This window comes from Arvicanthis niloticus, chromosome 6 (genome assembly GCF_011762505.2).
Source record: "Arvicanthis niloticus isolate mArvNil1 chromosome 6, mArvNil1.pat.X, whole genome shotgun sequence".
Classification (NCBI taxonomy): Eukaryota; Metazoa; Chordata; class Mammalia; order Rodentia; family Muridae; genus Arvicanthis; species Arvicanthis niloticus.
Genome location: NC_047663.1, coordinates 107,958,126 through 107,978,522, shown reverse-complemented (window position 1 = coordinate 107,978,522; position 20,397 = coordinate 107,958,126).

The following is a 20,397-nucleotide window of genomic DNA, read 5'->3' as shown; positions in this document are numbered from 1 at the left end:
GATGTCCTCCCCACTGTACACCAAAGGAATGTCTTCCCCACTGTCCACCACAGTGACATCCTCCCCACTGTCCACCACAGGGACATCCTCTCCACTGTCCACTACAGGAAAATCCTCCCCCCTGTCCACCACATGGATATCCTTCTCACTGTGAACCAAATGGATGTCCTCGCCACTGTCCACCACAGGGACATCTTTCCTAAGGTCCACCACAGGGTTGTCCTCCACACTGTCCTCCACAAGGAAGTCTTCCCCACAGTTCCCCACATGGATGTCCTCCTCACTGTCCACCACAGGGATGTCTTCTTCACTGCTTAGCACAGGGATGTCCTCCCCACTGTCTGCCACAGAAACGTGCTCCTCACTGACCACCACAAGGAATTCCTCACCATTGTCTACCACAAGGATGACCTCTTCACTTCTTACCACAGGGATATCCTCCCTACTGTTCACCACAGGGACTTCCTCCCCACAGTCCACCACAGGGATGTCCTCATGACTGTCCTCCACAGGTAGGACCTCCTGTGCACCACAGAAATGTCCTCCCCTCTGTCCATCACAGTGAAATAATCCTCATTGTCCACCATAAGGAAGTTGTCCCCATTGTCCACCTCAAGGATGTCCTCCCCACTGTCCACCACAGGGAAATCCTCCCCACTGTCCACCACAGAGACATGCTCATAGGGATATTCTCCCCACTGTCCTTTAAAGGGAAGTCCTCCCCAATGTCTACCTCATGGAAAGGCCTCCCTATGGTCCACTTAAAGGACATCCTCACCACATACAACTATAGTTAATTTCCCCACTGTCCACCACAGTAACATCCACCCCACTGTCCCACACAGGGTTTTTGTTCTGTGCACCACATTAACGTCCTCCTCTCTGTCCACAATGACATCCTCCCCACTGTCCACCACAGTGAAATCCTCCCCACTGTCCACCAAAGGGATGTCCTCCCCACTGACCATCAAAGGGACATCCTCCCCATGGTCAGCCACAGATATGTCCTCCCCACTGTCCACCACAGTGACATCTTTAACACTGTCTACCAAAGGGACATCCTCCCCACTGTCCACCACAGGCAACTCATCCACCCTATCCACCAAAGGCAAGTTCTACCCACAATCCACCACAAAGACGTCCTCAGCACTGGACACCACAGGGATGTCCTCCTCACTGTCAACCACAGAACAGTCCTCCCCACTGTCTACCACTGCGACATCCTCTTTTCTGTCCACCCCAGAGACATGCTTCCCACTGTTCACCACAGTTACGTACTCCCCATTGTAACCACACATATGTTCTCATCACTGTCCTACACAGGGATATTCTCTCCACTGTCCACCACAGGGATGTCCTCATCACTGTCCACCAAAGGGACATCTTCCTGTGTACCACACAGACATCCTCACCACTGTCCACTACAGGGGTGTCCTGCCCACTGACAACCACAGTGATGACCTCCACACTGTCCACCACAGAGATGTCCTCCCCACTGTGATCACAGGGACGTCCTCCTGTGCACCACAGGAATGTCCTCCCCACTGTCCACCACAGAGATGTTCTCCCCACTGTCCACAAAACAGATGTCCTTTTCACTGTCCATCACAGGGATGACCTCCTGTTAACCACAGCAATGTCCTCCCCACTGTCCACCACAGGGATATCCTCCCCACTGTGCACCACAGTGAAATCCTCCCCACTGTCCACCACAGGGCAGTCCTCCCCACTCTCCACCATATAAACATCCTTTCCACTGTCTAACACAGGGAGGTCCTCCTCGCTGTCCACCACAGAGAAGTTCTCCCAACTGTCCCCCACAAAAACGTCCTCTCCACAGTCCACAAGAAGGACGTGCTCCTCTCTGTTTACAACAGGGATGTCCTGCCCACTGTCCAACACTGGATAGTCCTCCCCACTCTCCACTACAGAGACATCTTCCACACTGTCCACCACAGGTACGTCCACCCACTGTCCACCACAGGAACGTCCTCCTCACTGTCCAACACAGGGATGTTCTTTCCACTCTCCACAACAGGGATTTTCTCCCCACTGTCCACCACAGCGACATACTCCCCACTGTCCATCACAGGCATGTCCTTCCCACAATCCACCACAAAGGGGTCCTCAGCACTGGCAACCACAGGAATGTCCTATTCACTGTCAACCACAGAAAAGTCCTCCCCACTGTCTACCACAAGGATGTCCTCACCACTCTCCACTGTAACGAACGCCCCCAAAATCCCTTTTCGCCCGCGGATAAAGACAGGAGGCGATAGTCGGGTTTACTGCCACGAGAAACTTTTTACTACTCCACACGATAAAGCGGAAAAGACCCAAGAAACCAGAAGAGGGTCCCTTAAATACACCCTAGAGTGACGTATTCACTTCTGAATGGCTGTTCGCTCACTACCCAATATTACGCCTCGGGATAGGCCAGTGCCTTGGCGCTCTTTCTGCCTAGCAGCTGCACAGAATGATTGTTTACTGCTGGGGAAACATGTGGCCAGCCCCATGTTGGAAAACGCACATGTGTAGCCACTGAAACAGCGGCTCACTACATCTCTCCCTGTTTAAATTATTAATATAGAACAACCTTTCGCCCATTAAACGCAGTACCAACTCAGTGAGGGAAAGCAGAGGCCTGATCCCCTGTGCAAAATGAGATATTGTAATGGGTTTAATTCCCATACCCAATCTCGATACCTTTTGACGGGGAAAGGAAGCCTCTATCCTGGGGCGCCACCAGGAGGAGGTAATTGGCATCAAACCTTTGTGCAATCAGGCATACTTTCGGGAAATCTATCCACACTCGTGGAACATTCCCTGTCGAGTACCCACTCGCAAACACCTCTAACTGCTCAGGTACCGGTTATTCAGGCAAGGGCTGATTGGACTTGACCTCTCATCTAACCCAGTGCAATGGGAAACCCCCTGGGGTGCATAGACTGAGAGTCGCAGTCCCGGCCTAGATAGTCAAATTTCAGGGAGGGATGTTTTGCTCCAAGGCTGCGCGTGCTTAGGCTTTGAGCTACCTTGTCACTTATTTTGCTGGGCTTGAGCTTACAAACCAACATCTATGAATACTAATTCACATCATAGGGGTGTATCACTCAGGCCTATTCCGGCTCTTTGGAAAGAAAGAAAAGGCAGAAGAAGTTTAAGAAGTAAAATCTCCACGGGCAGCAGGTTCCATCCGCTGGAAATCCGGGCTTGTAATCACTGCTGTACCTGGTCCAACTTCCCATTCCACTTTCCTTTTAAATAAGCAGAAAGATTATGGCTTTAAATAAATGTATCATTCACAAATCTCAGAGGTGAAATACCTGGATACGGGGTCGTTGAGACACAGCTCATTTGAGCCACATCTGCGAGCTGTATCAAATGTGCTTGGAGCGAATTAACTCTCTGATTGACCAACACATCCACTTTCTGTGGGAGGGTCAAAGCCTCAGAGGATTTTTTCTGAAATTTGATTAGCAACAGTAGCTGCTGTAACTTGATTAACCATGTCTGAGTCAGCTGTCACAGCTGCAATTTGTAGGGATGGTAATAGCAGCGATAAGGGCTGCAGTTATATTAAAATCTCCTTTCTTGTCAGGATAAAATCAAGGTCTCAGACGTCTGAACGGGGATAGGGATCAGAGTGGTAAACTGGCTATTAGACCTGCCTATAGAAAAGCAGACCAGCACTGTAATATAAAGCGAGTTACATTGGTACAAGTTAGCAGCAGCAACGCCTTTTAAGAAGGCAAGGGCATAGGTTTTTGAGAAGCAGATAGGTTAATCATCTAAATTCACTGTATATACTAGGAACCCAATTTTGGAGAGTCCAAATGGGAGCTGAGAGCGCCTGCAGATGAATCCTTCGGGGGGTCTTTTTCAGGAACCGCGAGTCGCCGCGTCAGTCGCTCTGGCAGCCAAAATGGATTGTCTTCCCCCTGTGGAAACACACAGACCGCTCCCCGGGATCTTATTAAAATAGGATCCGGGCCTTTCCATAGACCAGTCAAAACATCTTTCCATTTTACCATTTCTTTTGGCCTAGTTGGTTCCAGGCAATGGCGATCAGCCGCTGTATTGCCCTGACTGTCCAAATTCAGAAAGTTGAGGGTAAAAAGTGCCAGAGAAATAGTAGCTCGTGGCACCGTGGGCAGAGCTTCCTCAACTTCTCCCTTTTGTTTTATCAAATAAGTTTTAAGGGTGCGTGCGGTGAGCACGCTCAATGATGCCCTGTCCCTGGGGGTTATAAGGGAGACCCGTCAGGTGTGTCACTTCCATATGGCAACAAAATTGTTTAAATTTTTGAGAAGTGTAGGCTGGCCCATTGTCCGTTTTAAGGATTTTAGGCTTTCCCCAAGCACTCCAAGCTTCGAGGCAATGTTGAATAACATGGGCCGCCTTTTCTCCGGTCAAAGGAGAGGCAAATATAACTCCAGAACAAGTATCAATAGAAACATGCAAATATTGTAATTTACCAAAGGACGGGATGTGGGTAACATCCATTTGCCAGATTTGTAAGGGCCTGATTCCCCGAGGGTTAACTCCTGTATGGGAAACAGGTAGGAACTGACAGCAGTTTTGGCATTGAGTCACAATATCTCTGGCCTCCCTTCTAGAGATGTTAAATCGACATCTTAATGTCTCAGCTGTCACATGAAACCTTTTGTGAAAAGCTTTAGCCAAATCTAACTTTGGCGAAAGGGCACTTGCAATTAACCTTGTGGCTCGATCTGCCAGGTCATTACCACGGGACATAGGTCCCAGTAAGCCTGAGTGAGCCCTAATATGAGTTATAAAGACCGGGGATCTACGCTTAGCCAGGGTAAGCTGAATCTTTTGAAAAACTTCCACAAGTCTGCTAGATGTCTTAATTAACCCAGCAACTTCTAATGCTTTTACTGCATTAACCACATAGAAGGAATCTGAAACAATATTTAAGGGATCTGGAAAGATTTCCAGAACCTCTGACACCACTAAGCATTCCACAATTTGAGGTGAGGTTTCATGATATTGTTTGGATGTAACTTTATCATTAACCACATAGGCACCTATTCCTGTTTTTGACCCATCCGTATAAACTACCATTCCATCTGGGAGCGGCTCCTGAGACACAATACGTGGAAATATGATAGCTTGAGTAAAAGCAAATTGCAAGATGGGATGCTTAGGATAATGATTATCTATTTGACCATTGAAGGAAGTAACCAGCACTGCCCACACATCAGAGGTCGCCGTTAATATTTGGACTTGATGAGCAGTATAAGGCACTATTAAAACCTTAGGCTCTCTTCCAAAATGAGTAATAGCCGCATGTAGCCCTTGAAGGGCAAGCTGAGCAACTGCATCTGGATACCTTTCAATGATCTTTGCAGGAGACACATTAGGGTGGACCCATAACAAGGGCCCCTCCTGCCATAATACAGCAGTTGGTAAGTGTCTAGTTTTAAAAACACATAAGTCAAAGGTTTTGGTTTCATCTATGCGTTTCAACTGGGCATCTTGCAAAGCGTTTTCTACTACTTGCAAAGCACAGCTCGCAGCTGGTGTTAAGGCCCTCGGTGAGGAAATATGAGCATCCCCTTCTAAAATATCAAATAAAGGTTTCAGCTCGGCCGAGGGAATTTTTAAAAACGGTCTTAACCAATTTATATCACCTAATAATTTCTGAAAATCATTCAAAATATGTATATGGTCTCTACGAATCTCCAATTTCTGAGGAATTATCTTTTCTGGATAGATAACTGTCCCTAAAAAGGAACCAATCTCTGAAAATTGAACTTTCTCAGTAGCAACATGTAGACCCCACTGTTCTAAGGTTTTTAATAATAAGGGGTATGAGGTCTGTAAAGTACCTAAATCCTTATGACACATAATAATATCATCTGTATAATGAGCCAGCAACAGCGAAGGAAATTGCTTCTTAATTGGCTCGAGGGCCATTTGTACATACAGCTGACATATGGTAGGGCTGTTCGCCATGCCCTGAGGCAGAACTTTCCACTAATATCTCTTATCAGGCTCAAAACGATTAACAGTAGGTAATGTAAATGCAAATCTTGGCCTATCTTGTGGACATAAGGGAATAGAGAAAAAACAATCTTTAATATCTATAATTATAATTCTCCACTGCTTAGGCAAGGCAGAGAGTAGAGGCAAACCTTGTTGCACAGAGCCAAATAGTCGCATCTGTGCATTGACCGCTCTTAAATCATGTAAAAGCCTCCACTTCCCGGATTTTTTTTTAATAACAAATATAGGTGTATTCCAGGGGGAGGTAGAAGGTTCTAAATGACCGAGTTGCACTTGTTCTTTAATTAGTTTTGTAGCAGCTTCCAATTTCTCAGAGGATAATGACCACTGAGGAACCCAGACGGCCTCCTCTGTGAGCCAGGGTATGGGCATAGAGCCCTCAGTGGCAACTAGGAAAAACCCAGTCCTTGCCTTCCTGCATTTGATTCTTGTGAGACAGGATCTAACCTTCCTTGTTCGTTCCTGCCAAGACCTTTTCCTTCTTTAAATCCCATGCTTTTCATAATGTTTACAGCTTGTGGGGAGTATTCACTGGTCAGAACTAGCCCTAGGCCCTGTAAAATGTCCCTTCCCCAGAGGTTGATGGGGAGGGGAAGCACATAAGGTATAAAACTTCCTGTCTGACCCTCTGCTGCCTTCCAAGCGGGAGCTGACTGCAGGGCTGGCTTCATATCCCAATCCTTGTAGGGAGTGAGATGATTTCTCTACAGGCCATGCCTTAGGCCACCAATTAGCGGAAATGATACTTTTATCCGCTCCTGAGTCCAGAATTCCGGTAAATTTCTTCCCCTCTATTGCTAACTGTAAGGTGGGTCTAGTTTTAAAATCAACCACCAGATGAGTGAAGTCAGTTCCTGAGGAACCAAGCCCCTGAGAACCTCTAAGCTTCTCAGTGGATGGAAAACAATCATGCAAGCTTGGAAGAACAATTAATTGAGCAATCCTGTCTCCAGGGGAGATAGAGAATACACCTTGTGGACTAGCACAGAGAACTTGAAGTTCTCCGGTATAATCCTGATCTATTACACCGGGGTGTACCACAAGCCCTTTTAAGGTGAGAGAGGAACGGCCTAATATAAGACCAACGCTTCTCTCTGGCAGGGGGCCTCTGTAATCGACCGGGATCGGCTGCACCCCCATGTGTGGCATTAATAAGACTCGGGAGGTGGAGCACAGGTCCAGTCCTGCGGAGCCCCTTGTGGCTCTGCAGCGAAAAGAGTCCCCTGAGTGTTCCGCAGTGTCCCATATCTTTTGGGGCCCTGGGATCTCGGGCCCGCATATCCGTTTTTTGAAAAATTTTCCTCCTTAATGGCTGAGAGATTTGGGGGGAGAATTTGACCTTTTATATCTCTAATAGAACGGCAATTTTGAGCCAAATGATAGCCTTTTCCACACCTAGTACAGAGCTTCATTGGTATTTGATTATTTGGGCACTCCCTTTTCCTATGTCCGGCCTTCCCACAGGCATAGCACCGGGCCATATGTTTTGAAGGGAAGGTTCCATGATTCTGACCCTTAAGCAGCATTGCTGCCATTTCTAAGTTCGCCGCCACGAGCCCTGCATTAGTAAGGGGACCTCCCAATCCTCGGCACACTCTTAACCAATCTTGTAACCCCTTAGCTCTCCGTGGCGCAATAGCGGCGCGGCATTCCGTCGTGGCATTTTCAAAAACCATCTGTTCTATTAATGGCATCGACTGTTCTGGATCCCCAAAGATTCTACCCGCTGCCTCGGTCATCCGCGCCACAAAGTCAGAGAACGACTCATTAGCTGTCTGAATTATCTTGGACAAATAAAGGTTACTGCCTTCCTTCCTAGGGAGGGACTTCCACGCCTTTATCGCAGCTTCTGCTGTCTGTGCGTAGACCTGCCAAGGATGAGCAGTCTGGTCATTCGCGTGTGCGCCAACTCCCGCTAGCATATCAAAAGTCCATAATTCCTGTCCCTCAGTATTTGCATTACTCCTAGCTTGTGCTTGTAACGCCTCATGCCACAAGGCCTTCCACTCTAGGTATTGGCCCATATTGTTAAGTACCACCTTCACTGTGTTCTGCCAATCTCCTGGAGTCATGGCGGCTGTAGCTAACCTCTCTACTTGGGCTACAGTAAAGTTAGCTCCAATTCCATATGCGCGCACTGCTTCCGCTAATTCTTTGACCTGTCTATAATCTACGGGAGCATAAACACGGGCGCCTTCTGCCGATTCAAAGACCGGAAATGCAAGCTGTAGCTGCCTCTGATCTGCCGGACTGAGGAATGAGTTAAGGCCTCCGCCCGAATCATAAGTCGGAGGCAAGGGTGGGGCTGAGGAATTCAAAGGCTTTCTTAGTCTTACTTTGGAACTGCCAGCCTTAGTACAGGCCGCTGGTTCCTGCCCCAGGCCCTCTTCCTCTCCTTGTGTTAGATCTTCCTCGGAGCTGCTAAGGTGTATGGAAGCAGGCTCTTTAATTGGGTGCGGGGGTTCCCGCTTCTCTTCACCAGCCGGTGAAGGTTTCGTAGCTTTAACAGGCCCTGCAGTGGCCTGTATTCCTCCTGAACATTCTTTCCTATAACCAAACTCTCTGGCCAGTCTCTCTCCAGACTTCTTCGTCTGTTTCTCTTTTCCCAACCCTATGGCTGAGCACCTGTTGCCACATCCTGGTTCTGATAGCTTAGAGCAGACCTTTTTTGGAGACTCTCCACTCGCTTTGAAGTCCTCTCCACTGTCCACCACAGAGATGTCCTTCCCACTGTCCACCACAAGCATGTCCTCTCCACTGTCCACTACAATGACATCCTCCCCACTGTCCTCCACAAGAATGTCCCCCTCACTGTCCATGACATGGATGTTTTCCCCACGGTTCACCACAGAGACGTGGTCCCCACTATCCACCATAAAGATCTCCTCCCCACTGTCTTACACAGGAAAATACTTTCCGCAGTCCACCACAGGGATGTCCTCCTCACTGTCTACCACTGGGATGTCCTCCCCACTGTCCACCACAAGCATGTCCTCTCCACTGTCCACCACAAAGGCATCATACCCACTGTCCACCACAAAGACATTATACCCACTGTCCACCACAGATGTCCTACCCATTGTTCACCACAGAGACATGCTCCTTACTATCCACCATAGAGACCTCCTCCCCACTGTCTTCCACAGGGAAGTCCTCCCCACTGTCCACCACAGTGACATCCTCATCACTGTCCACCACAGGGATGTCCTCCCCACTGTCACCACAGGGAAGTCCACCCCACAGTCCACCACAGGGACGTCCTTTTCACTGTGCAACACAGGTACGTTCTCCCAACTGTCCACCAGAGGGACTTCCTTCTGTGCATTACAGGAACGTCCTCCCCATGGTCCACCACAAGGACATCCTCCCCCACTGTCCACCACTGTGAAATCCTACCCACTGTCCACCACAAAGACGTCCTCCCCACTGTCCACCACAGAGATGTTCTCCTCACTATCATCCACAGGGAAGTCCTCCCCACTGTCCACTACAGGGAAGTCCTCCCCACTTTATACCACAGGAATGTCCTCCACACTGCCAACTACAGGGACATCCTTCACACTGTCGACCACAGTTACGTCCTCCCCACTATCCACCAAAGGGACATTCTCCTACTGTCCAACACAGGGATGTCCTCCCCACTCTCCATGACAGGGATATCCTCGCCACTGACCACCACAGGGACATCATCTCCACTGTCCACTACAGGAAAGTCCTCACCCCTGTCCACCACAGAGATATCCTCCCCACTGTGAAACAAATAGATGTCCTTTCCACTTTCCACCACAGTAACATCCTTCCCAATGTCTACCACAGGGACATCCTCCTCACAGTCTACCACAGAGATGTCCTACCTACTGTCCACCATGGGGATGTCCTCTTCACTACTTAGCACAGGGATGTCGTTCCTACTGTTCACCAGAGGGATTTCCTCCCCACTGTCCACCACATGGAGGTCCTATCCACTGTACATTTAAGTGAAATCCTTCCCATTTTCTGTCATTAGGAAGTCATCCCCATTGTCCACCACAGAGACGACCTTTCCACTCTTTACAACAGGGATGTTCTCACCACTGTCCACCACAGGAATGTCCTTCTCACCATCCACCACAGAGAAGAACTCTCCACTGTCCACCACTTGGACATCGTCCCAACAGTACACCAAAGGCATTTCCTCCCCACTGTCCACCACAGGAATGTCCTCCTGTGTACCACACGGACGTACTTTACACTGTCCAACACAGAAATGTCCTCTCCACTGTCCAACAAATGGACGTCTATTCCACTATCCACCACAGATACATCTTTCCCACAATCCACCAGAGAAAGGTCCTTTCCACTGTCAACCACAGGGAAGTTCTCACCACTCTCCACAACAGGGACGTCCTCCTTTGTACCACAGGGACGTCCTCACCACTGTCCACCAAAAGGCCCGTCCATCCCACTGAACACCACAGGGACATCATCCACTCTGTCCACCACAGAAATATCCTTCCCACTGTCCATCACAGGGACATGCTCCCCAACTCCAACAAAGGGACATCCTCCTGTGCACCACAGGGACTTACTCCCAACTGTCCATTACAAAGATTACCTCCACACTGTCCACCACAGGTATGTCCTTTTCACTGTCAACTACAAGGAAGTCCTCTCCACTGTCCACCACAGGGATATCCTGCCAACTGTCCTCCACAGGGGGGGACCTCCTGTGCACTACAGGGATTTCCTCCCCACTGTCCTTCACAGTGAAATCCTCCCTATTGTTCACCATAAGGAAGTCGTCCCCATTGTCCACCACAAGGATATACTCTCCACTGTCTGCCACTGGGACATCCCCCCACTGTCCACCACAAGGATGTCCTCTTCACTGTCTACCACAGGGATGTCCTCCTCACTGTGCACCACAGAGGAGATGTCCTAGGCACCACAGAAACCTCCTCCCCACTGTCCACAACAAAGACATCATTTCCACTCTCCACCACAGTGACATTCTCATCACAGTCCACCACAGAGATGTCCTCCCCACTGTCCACCACAGGGACATCCTCCCCACTGTCCACCTCAGGGACATCCTCCCCACTGTCCACCACAGGGACATCATTTTACTTTCCAACACAGGGACACCCTCCCAACTGTACACCACAGGGATGTCCTCCCCACTGTTTACCAGAGGGACATTTTCCCCACTGTCCACCACAGGGATGTTCTTCTCACTGTCCACCAAAAAGAAGTCCTCCCCACTCTCCACCACAGGGATGTCCTCTTGTGTACCATAGGGATGTTCTTTCCACTGTCCAGCACAGAGATGTGCTACCCACTGTCCACCACAGGGATGTCCTCCCCACTATCCACCACAGGGAAGTCTTCTTCCCTGTCCACCACAGGGATGTCCTCCTCACTGTCCACTACATGTATGGCCTCCCCACTGCCTACAACAGAGATGTGCTTCCCACTGTACAGCACAGAAAACTACTCCCCACTGTCCCCGACAGGGACCTCCTCCTCACTGTCAATCACAGTGATATCCTCCCCAATGTCAACCACAGGAACATCCTCCACTGTCCACGACAAGGACGTCCTAGCCACTGTCCACCACAGAAAATCCTCCCCACTGTCATCCACAGGGACGTCATCCTCACTGTCAAATACAGGTATGTCCCTCTCACTTTCCACCACAGGGACAACTTCCCCCTGTCCTCCACATGGACATTCTTCTGTGCACCACAGTAATGTCCTCTCCATGGTCCACAACAAGGACATCCTCTCCACTGGCCATCACAATGAAATTCTCCCCCACTGTCCACTACAAAGACATCCTCCCCACTGTCCACCACAGGGATGTCCTCCTACATACCACAGGGTCTTCTTCTCCACTGTACACCACAGGGGCATCCTCCCCCAAAACCACCACAGGGATGTCCTCCACAGTGTCCACCACAGAGATGCCCTCCCTACTGTCCACCACAGGGACATTTTTCCACTGTCCAATACAGAGATGTCCTCCCCACTGTCCACCATAGTAAAATCCTTCCCATGGTCTACCACAGGTTCGTCCTTCCCACTGTCCACCACGGAGACGTCCTTTCCGCAGTTCAACACAGGGACGTCCTCTCTACTTTCCATCACAGGAACATCCTCCTGTGTACCACAGGGACATCCTCAGCACTGTCCACCACAGGGGTGTCCTTCCCACTTACCACCACAGGGACATCCTCCACACTGTACACAACAGAGAGTCTTACCCACTGACCATCACAGGAATGTCATACCCACTGTCCACCACAGGGACATCCTTCTCACTTTCCACCACAGTGATGTCCTCCCAACTCTTTACCACAGAGATGTCCTCCCCATTTTCCACCATAGGGACATCATTAAAACTGTCCACCACAGGAATGCCCTCCCAACTGAAACCACAGGGACATCCTCCCCACTGTCGACCACAGGGATGTCCTCCTGTGCATCAAAGGAACATCATCCCCATGGTTTACAACAAGGACATCCTCCCCACTGTCCACCACACAAAAAATTTTCCCCACTGTCCACATCAAAGATGTCCTCCCCACTGGCCAGCACAGGGATGTCCTCCTGACTGTCCACCACAGAAACTTGCACTCCACTCTCCACCATAGGGACATCCTTTCCACTGTCCACAAGAACATCCTCCCCACTGTCCACCACAGTGAAATCCTCCCCACTGTCCAGCACAGGGACGTCCTCAACACTGTCCACCACAGAGACATCCTCCCAACTGTCCACCCCCAGGACGTCATTTTCACTGTCCAACACAGGGACATCCTACCAACCGTCTACCACAGGGATGTCCTCCTCACAGTCCACCACAGATATTTCCTCCCCAATGTCCACCACAGAGATTTCCTCCCCATTGTACACAACAATGAAGTCCTCCCCACTGTCCACCACAGTGACATTCTCCCCACTGTCCACAACAGGGAGGTCCTCTTGTACCCTGCTGGGATGTCCTCCCCACTGTCCACCACAGAGATGTCTTCCCCACTGTCCACCACAGAGATGTTATTTCCACTATCCACCACAGACATGTCCTCCCCACAGTCCACCACAGGGATGTCCTCTTGTGTACCACAGGGATGTCCTCTCCACTGTCCACCACAGGGGCATCCTTTCCAAAGACCACCACAGGGATGTCCTCCACAGTGTCCACCACAGAGACGTCCTCCCCACTGTTTATCACAGGGATGTCAGACCCAAAGTCCACCACAGAGACATCCTTTCCACTGTCCAACACAGAAATGTCCTCCCCACTGTCCACCAAATGGACATCCTCCCCACTGTCTACTACAGGTATGTCCTTCCAACTGTCCACCACAGAGACATACTTTCCACTGTTCACCAAAAGGACCTTCTCACCACTGTCCACAACAGGGATTTACTCCTATGTACCACAGAGACATCCTCACTACTGCACACCACTGGGGAGTCCATCCCACTGACCATCACAGGGACGTCCTCTTCACTGTCCACCACAGAGATGTCCTCTCCACTGTCCACCACAGGAATGTCCTCCACACTGACCATCACAGGTTTGTCCTTCCCACTGTCCACCACAGGAATATCCTCCACACTGTCCACCACAGGGATGTCCTCTTGTGCACCACAGGGATGTCCTCCCCACTGTCCACCACAGGGATGACCTTCCCACTGTCCACCACAGAGATGTTTTTTCCATTGTCCACCACAGGGTTGTCCTCCTCTCTATCCACCACAGAGATGTACTCTGCACTATCCACCACAGGAAAGTCCTCCTGTGCACCACAGGGACATCCTCCCCACTGTCCACCACAGAGATGTCCTCTCCAATGTCCAACACAGGGACATCCTTCTCACTGTCCACCACAGAGATTTCCTCCTGACTGTCCACCACAGGGATGTGCTCCCCACTCTCCACCATAAAGATATCCTCCCCACTGTCCACCACAGGGACGTCCTCCTCATTGTCCACCACAGAGATGTCCTGCCCACTGTTGACAACAGGGCAGTCCTCCCCACTGTCCACCACAGGGATATCCTCTCCACTGTCCACCACAAAGAAATCCTCCCCACTGTTCACTACAAGGACATCCTCCTCACTGTCCATCACAAGAATGTCCTTAGCACTTTCCCCAACAGGGACGTCCCCCCACTTTCCACCACAGGGACATCCTCCCCACTGTCCACCACAAGGGATGGCCTTCTCACTGTCCACCACAGAGAAGTCCTCCCCACTGTCAACCAGTGGAAAGTTCTTCCCACTGCTCACCAGAGGGATGTCCTCCCCACTCTCCACCACAGGGACGTCCTTCCCACTGTCCATCACAGAGATGTTCTTTCTATTGTCACCACAAGAATGTTCTCACCACTTTCTACAACAAGGAGGTATTCCTGTGTACCACAGGGACGTCCTCACAACTGTCCACCACTGGAAAGTCCATTCCACTGACCACCACAGGGACATCCTTTACACTGTCCACCACAGGAATGTCCTACCCACTGTCCACCACAGGTATATCCTAAACATTGTCCACCACAGGGTTTTCCTCCTCTCTATCCTCCACAGAGATGTACTCTACACTATCCACCACAGGAAAGACCTCCTTACTGTCCACCACAGGGACGTCCTTTTGTACACCACAGGAACATCCTTTCCACTGTCCACAAGGAAGTCCTCCCCACTGTTTACCACAGTAAAACTCTCCCCACTGTCCACAAGAGGGATGTCTTCCCCACTGTCCACCACAGGTACATCATCCCCACTGTTCAGCAGAGGAACATCCTCCCCTATGTCCACCACAGGGACATCCTTTTCAGTCTATCAAAGGGAAGTCCTCCTCACTGTCCACCACAGAGACATCCTCCTCACTGTCCACCACAGCGATGTACTACCCACTGTTCACCACAGGAACATCGTTCCCACTGTCCTCTACAGGGACGTCCTCCTGTTCACCACAGGAACGTCCTTCCCATAATCCACCACAAGAACGTCTTTCCCCCTGTCCACCACAGTTAAATCCTCCCCACTGTCCACCACAAAGACGTCCTCAGCACTGGCCACCACAGGGATGTTCTCCTCACTATAAACCACAGAAAAGTCCTCCCAACTGTCTACCACAGGGATGTCCTCTCCAGTGTCCACCAAAGGGATGCCCTCCCAACTGTCCACCACAGAGACGTTCTCCTCACTGACCACCACAAGTATGTTCTTCCCACTGTACACATCCTTTCCACTGTCCACAACAGGGACGTCCTTCCCACTGTCTACCATAGAGAGGTCCTCCCCACAGTCCACCACAGGGATGTCCTCCTATGTACCACAGAAACGTCCTTCTCACTGTCCACCACAGAGATGTCCTGCCCACTTTCGATAACATGGCAATCCTCCCCGCTCTCTACCACAGGGATGTCCTCTCCACTGTCCACCACAAGGAACTCCTCCCCACTGCTCACCAAAGAACATCCTCCTCACTGTCCACCACAAGAATGTCCTTCACACTGTCCACCACAGGGACGTCCTCCCCTTTTTCCACTACAGGAAAGTCTTCCCTATTGTTCACCAGAGGGAAGTCTTCCCCACTGTCCACCACGGGGATGTTCTTTCCAGTGTCCACCACAGAGACGTCCTTTCCACTGTCCCAAAAAGGATGTTCTCACCACCATCCAGAACAGGGATGTACTCCTGTGTACCACAGGGATGCCCTCACCACTGTCTACCACTGGGGAGTCCATCCAACTGACCACAACAGGGACATATTCCACACTGTCCACCACAGAGAAGTCCTCCGCAGTGTCCACCAGAGGAAAGTTCTCTGCACTGTTCACTAGAGAGATGTCTTCCCCACTGTTCACAACAGGGATGTCCTTCTCACTTTCCACCACAGCGATGTCCCTCACACTGTCCACCACAGGGACATGCTCCTGTTTACCACAGGACTGTCCTGCCCACTGCCCACCACAAGCACGTCATCCCCACTGTCCACCACAGGGATGTCCTCCTATGTACCACAGAAACGTCCTTCTCACTGTCCACCACAGAGATGTCCTGCCCACTTTCGATAACATGACAATCCTCCCCGCTCTCTATCACAGGGATGTCCTCTCCACTGTCCATCACAAGGAACTCCTCCCCACTGCTCACCAAAGAACATCCTCCTCACTGTCCACCACAAGAATGTCCTTCACACTGTCCACCACAGGGACGTCCTCCCCTTTTTCCACCACAGGAAAGTCTTCCCCATTGTTCACCAGAGGGAAGTCCTCCCCACTGTCCACCACAGGGATGTTCTTTCCAGTGTCCACCACAGAGACGTCCTTTCCACTGTCCCAAAAAGGATTTTCTCACCACCATCCAGAACAGGGATGTACTCCTGTGTACCACAGGGATGCCCTCACCACTGTCTACCACTGGGGAGTCCATCCAACTGACCACAACAGGGACATATTCCACACTGTCCACCACAGAGAAGTCCTCCGCAGTGTCCACCAGAGGAAAGTTCTCTGCACTGTCCGCTAGAGAGATGTCTTCCCCACTGTTCACAACAGGGACATCCTTCTCACTTTCCACCACAGCGATGTCCCTCACACTGTCCACCACAGGGACGTGCTCCTGTTTACCACAGGAATGTCCTGCCCACTGCCCACCACAAGCACATCATCCCCACTGTCCACCACAGTGAGATCCTCCCAACTGTCCACCACAGGAATGTCCTTCCCACTGTCCACCACAGGCATGTCCTCCTCACTATCCACCACAAGGATATCCTCCCCACTGTCCACAACAATTACATCCTCCTCACTGTTTGCCACAGGGATGTCCTCACCAATATCCACCACGGGAAAGTCTTTCCCGCTGTCCACAACAGGGACATCTTAGTCACTGTTCACCACAGGGATGTCATCTCCACTTTCCACCAAAGGGATGTCGTCCCACTGTCCACCACAGAAAAATCCTCCTCACTGTCCACAACAGGGACATCCTCCTCATTGACCAACACAGGGATGTCCTCCTCACTGTCACTACAGGGATGTCCTCTTCACTGTCCACCACAGGGAAGTCCTCCACACTGTCCACAACAGGGACATCCTCCTCATTGACCAACACAGGGATGTCCTCCTCACTGTCACTACAGGGATGTCCTCTTCACTGTCCACCACAGGGAAGTCCTCCACACTGTCCACAACAGGGACATCCTTTTCACTGTTCACCACAGAGACATCCTTCATACTGTTCACCACAGGGACATCCTTCTCACTGTCCACAACAGGGGTGTCCTCTCCACTGTAAACCACAGCGATGTCCTCCTTACTGTCCACCACAGGCATTTTCTCCTCACTGTCCACCACAGGGATGTCCTATACACTGTCCACCACAGAGATGTGCTCCTTACTGTCCACCACAGGGATATCCTCCTCACTGTCTACATCAAAGAAGTCCTCACCAATGTCCATCACAGGAAAGTCCTCCCCACTGTCCACCACAAGGACATCCTCCCTTCTGTCCACCAGAGGGACTTTCTTCTCACTGTCCACCACAGGGATGTCCTCCTTACTGTCAACCACAGAGATATCCTCCCCATTTTCCACCACAGGGACGTCCTGCTTACTGTCCTCCACAGTGATGTCCTCCTGTGCACCACAGTAACGTACTCCCCACTCTCCACCACGAGGACATCCTATCCACTGTCCACCACAGTGAAATCCTCCCCACTGTCCACCATAGAAGAGTCCTCCCCACTGTTCTTGACAGGAACATCCTCCCCCTGTCCACCACATGGACGTCCTCCTGTGCACCACAGTAACATCCTCCACATGGTCCACCACAAGAACATTTTCCCTATTGTCCACCACAGTGAAATGCTCTTCGATGCCCACCACAAATATGTCATCCTCAATGCCCAACACAGGTATGTTCTCCTCACTGGCAACCACAGAGTAGTCTCCCCACTGTCCACCACAAATATTTTCTTCTCACTGTCAACCAAAAGGATGTCCTCCTCACAGTCCACTACAACGAAGTCCTCTCCACTGTTCACCATAAGAGACATCCTTCCTATTGTCCACCACAGAGAAGTCCTCCCCCTGTCCAACACAGCATCCTCCTCCTCACTGTCCACAACAGGGAAGTCTTCTTCCCTGTCAACTACAGGAAAGTCCTCGTCACTGTCCACTACACAGATGGCCTTCCCACTATCCACAACAGAGAAGTCCTCCCCACTGTCCACCACAGGGATGTCCTCCCCACTGTACACCACAGAAAAGTTCTCCCCACTGTCCTCCACAGGAATGTCATCCTCACTCACAAACACAGTGATGTCCTCCCCACTCTCCACCACAAGGACATTCTCCCCTGTCCACAACAGGGATGTCCTCCCAACAGTCCACCACAGAAAAGTCCTTCCTATTGTCCTCTACAGAGACGTCATCTTCACTGTCAACCACAGGAATGTTCTTCCCACTGTCTACCACAGAGATGTACTCCACACTGTCCACCACAGTGATGTCCTCCCCACTGTCCATCACAAGAATATCCTTCTCACTGTCCACAACAGAGATGTCCTCACCACTATCCATCACAAAAAGTCCTCTCCACTGTCTACCAGAAGGATGTTCTCCCCACTGTAATCCACAGTGATGTCCTCCCCACTGTCCATCACATGGACGTCTTTTCCAACAAGAGACATGCGTCTCACTGTCCACAACAGAGTTGTCCTCCCCTCTGTACACCACAGGGACATCCTCCTTACTGTCCACCAGAGTGACATCCTCCTGTGCACCACAGGACGTCCTCCCCACTGTCCACAACAAAGACATCCTCCCCAGTGTCCAACACAGTGAATTCCTCCTCACTGTCCACCATAGGGACAGAAACGTCCTTCCCACTGTCCACAACAGTGATGTCCTTCTCACTGTCCACCACAGAGAAGTCCTCTGTACTGTCTACTACAGGGACATCCTCCAAACTGTCCACCAGACAGACATCCTCCCCACTCTCCACAACAGTTATGTCCTTCTCACTGTCCACCACAGGGACATCCTCTTCACTGTCCACCACAGAGATGTCCTACTTACTGTCCACCACAGAAATGTGCTCCCCACATTTTACCACAGTGAAGTCTTCTCCACTGTCCACCATAGGGAAATCCTCCCCATTGTCCATCACAGAGATATCTTCTTCACTGTCCACCATAGAAATGTGTTTTCCACTATCCACCACAAAGAAGTCTTCCCTACTCTCCACCACAAGGATGTCCTCCACATTGTCCACCTCAGAGATGTCCTCCCCATGGTACACCACAGAAAAGTCTTCCCCACTGTCCTCCACAGTGACGTCATCCTCACTCTCAACCACAGTGATGTTTTTCCCACTGTCCAACACAGGAACATCCTCCCCTGTCCATAACAGGGACATCACAGTAACGTCCTCCCCATGGTCCACCAAAAGAACGTTCTCCACACTGTCCACCACAGTAAAATCCTTTCCAATGTCCACCAAAAAGCTGTCCTCCACACTGTCCAACATAGGTATGTTCTCCTCACTGTCAACCACAGGGAAGTCTCCCCACTGTACACCACAGTGATTTCCTTCTCACTGTCCACCACAGGGACATCCTCCTTACTGTCCACAATAAAGATGTCCTCCCCACTGTCCACAATGAAGATGTCCTCCCGACTGTCCACCACAGTGACGTCCTCCCCACTGTCCACCATAGGGATGTCCACCCCACTCTCCACCACAGGTACATCCTTCCCGCTGTTTACCACAGAGACATCCTCACCTTTGTTTAAAACAGGGATGTCCTCCTCACTGTCCATCACAGAGATGTCTCACCCACTGTACACCACAGGGATGTCCTCCCCACTATCCACCACAGGGAAGTCTTCTTCCCTGTCAACCACAGGGATGTCCTCCTCACTGTCCCCTGCATGGATGGCCTCCCCACTGTCTACAACAGAGATGTGCTTCCCACTGTCCAGCACAGGGAAGTACTCCCCACTGTCCACCGCAGGGACGTCCTCCTCACTGTTCACCTCAGGGATGTACACCACAGGGATATCCTCTCCACTGTCCACAACAGGGACGTCCTCCTCACTATCCACCACAGGGATGTCCTCCCCATTGTCCACCACAGGGATATCCTCCCCTGTTCTTCACAGTGAAATCCTCCCCATTGTTCACCATAGAAAAGTCCTCCCCACTGTTCTTGACAGGGACATCCCCCATCTGTCCACCACATGGACATCCTCCTGTGCACCACAGTAATGTCCTCCTCATGGTCCACCACAAGAATGTCCTCCCCACCGTTTACCACAGTGAAATCCTCTTCAATGTCCACCACAAATATGTCTTCCCCA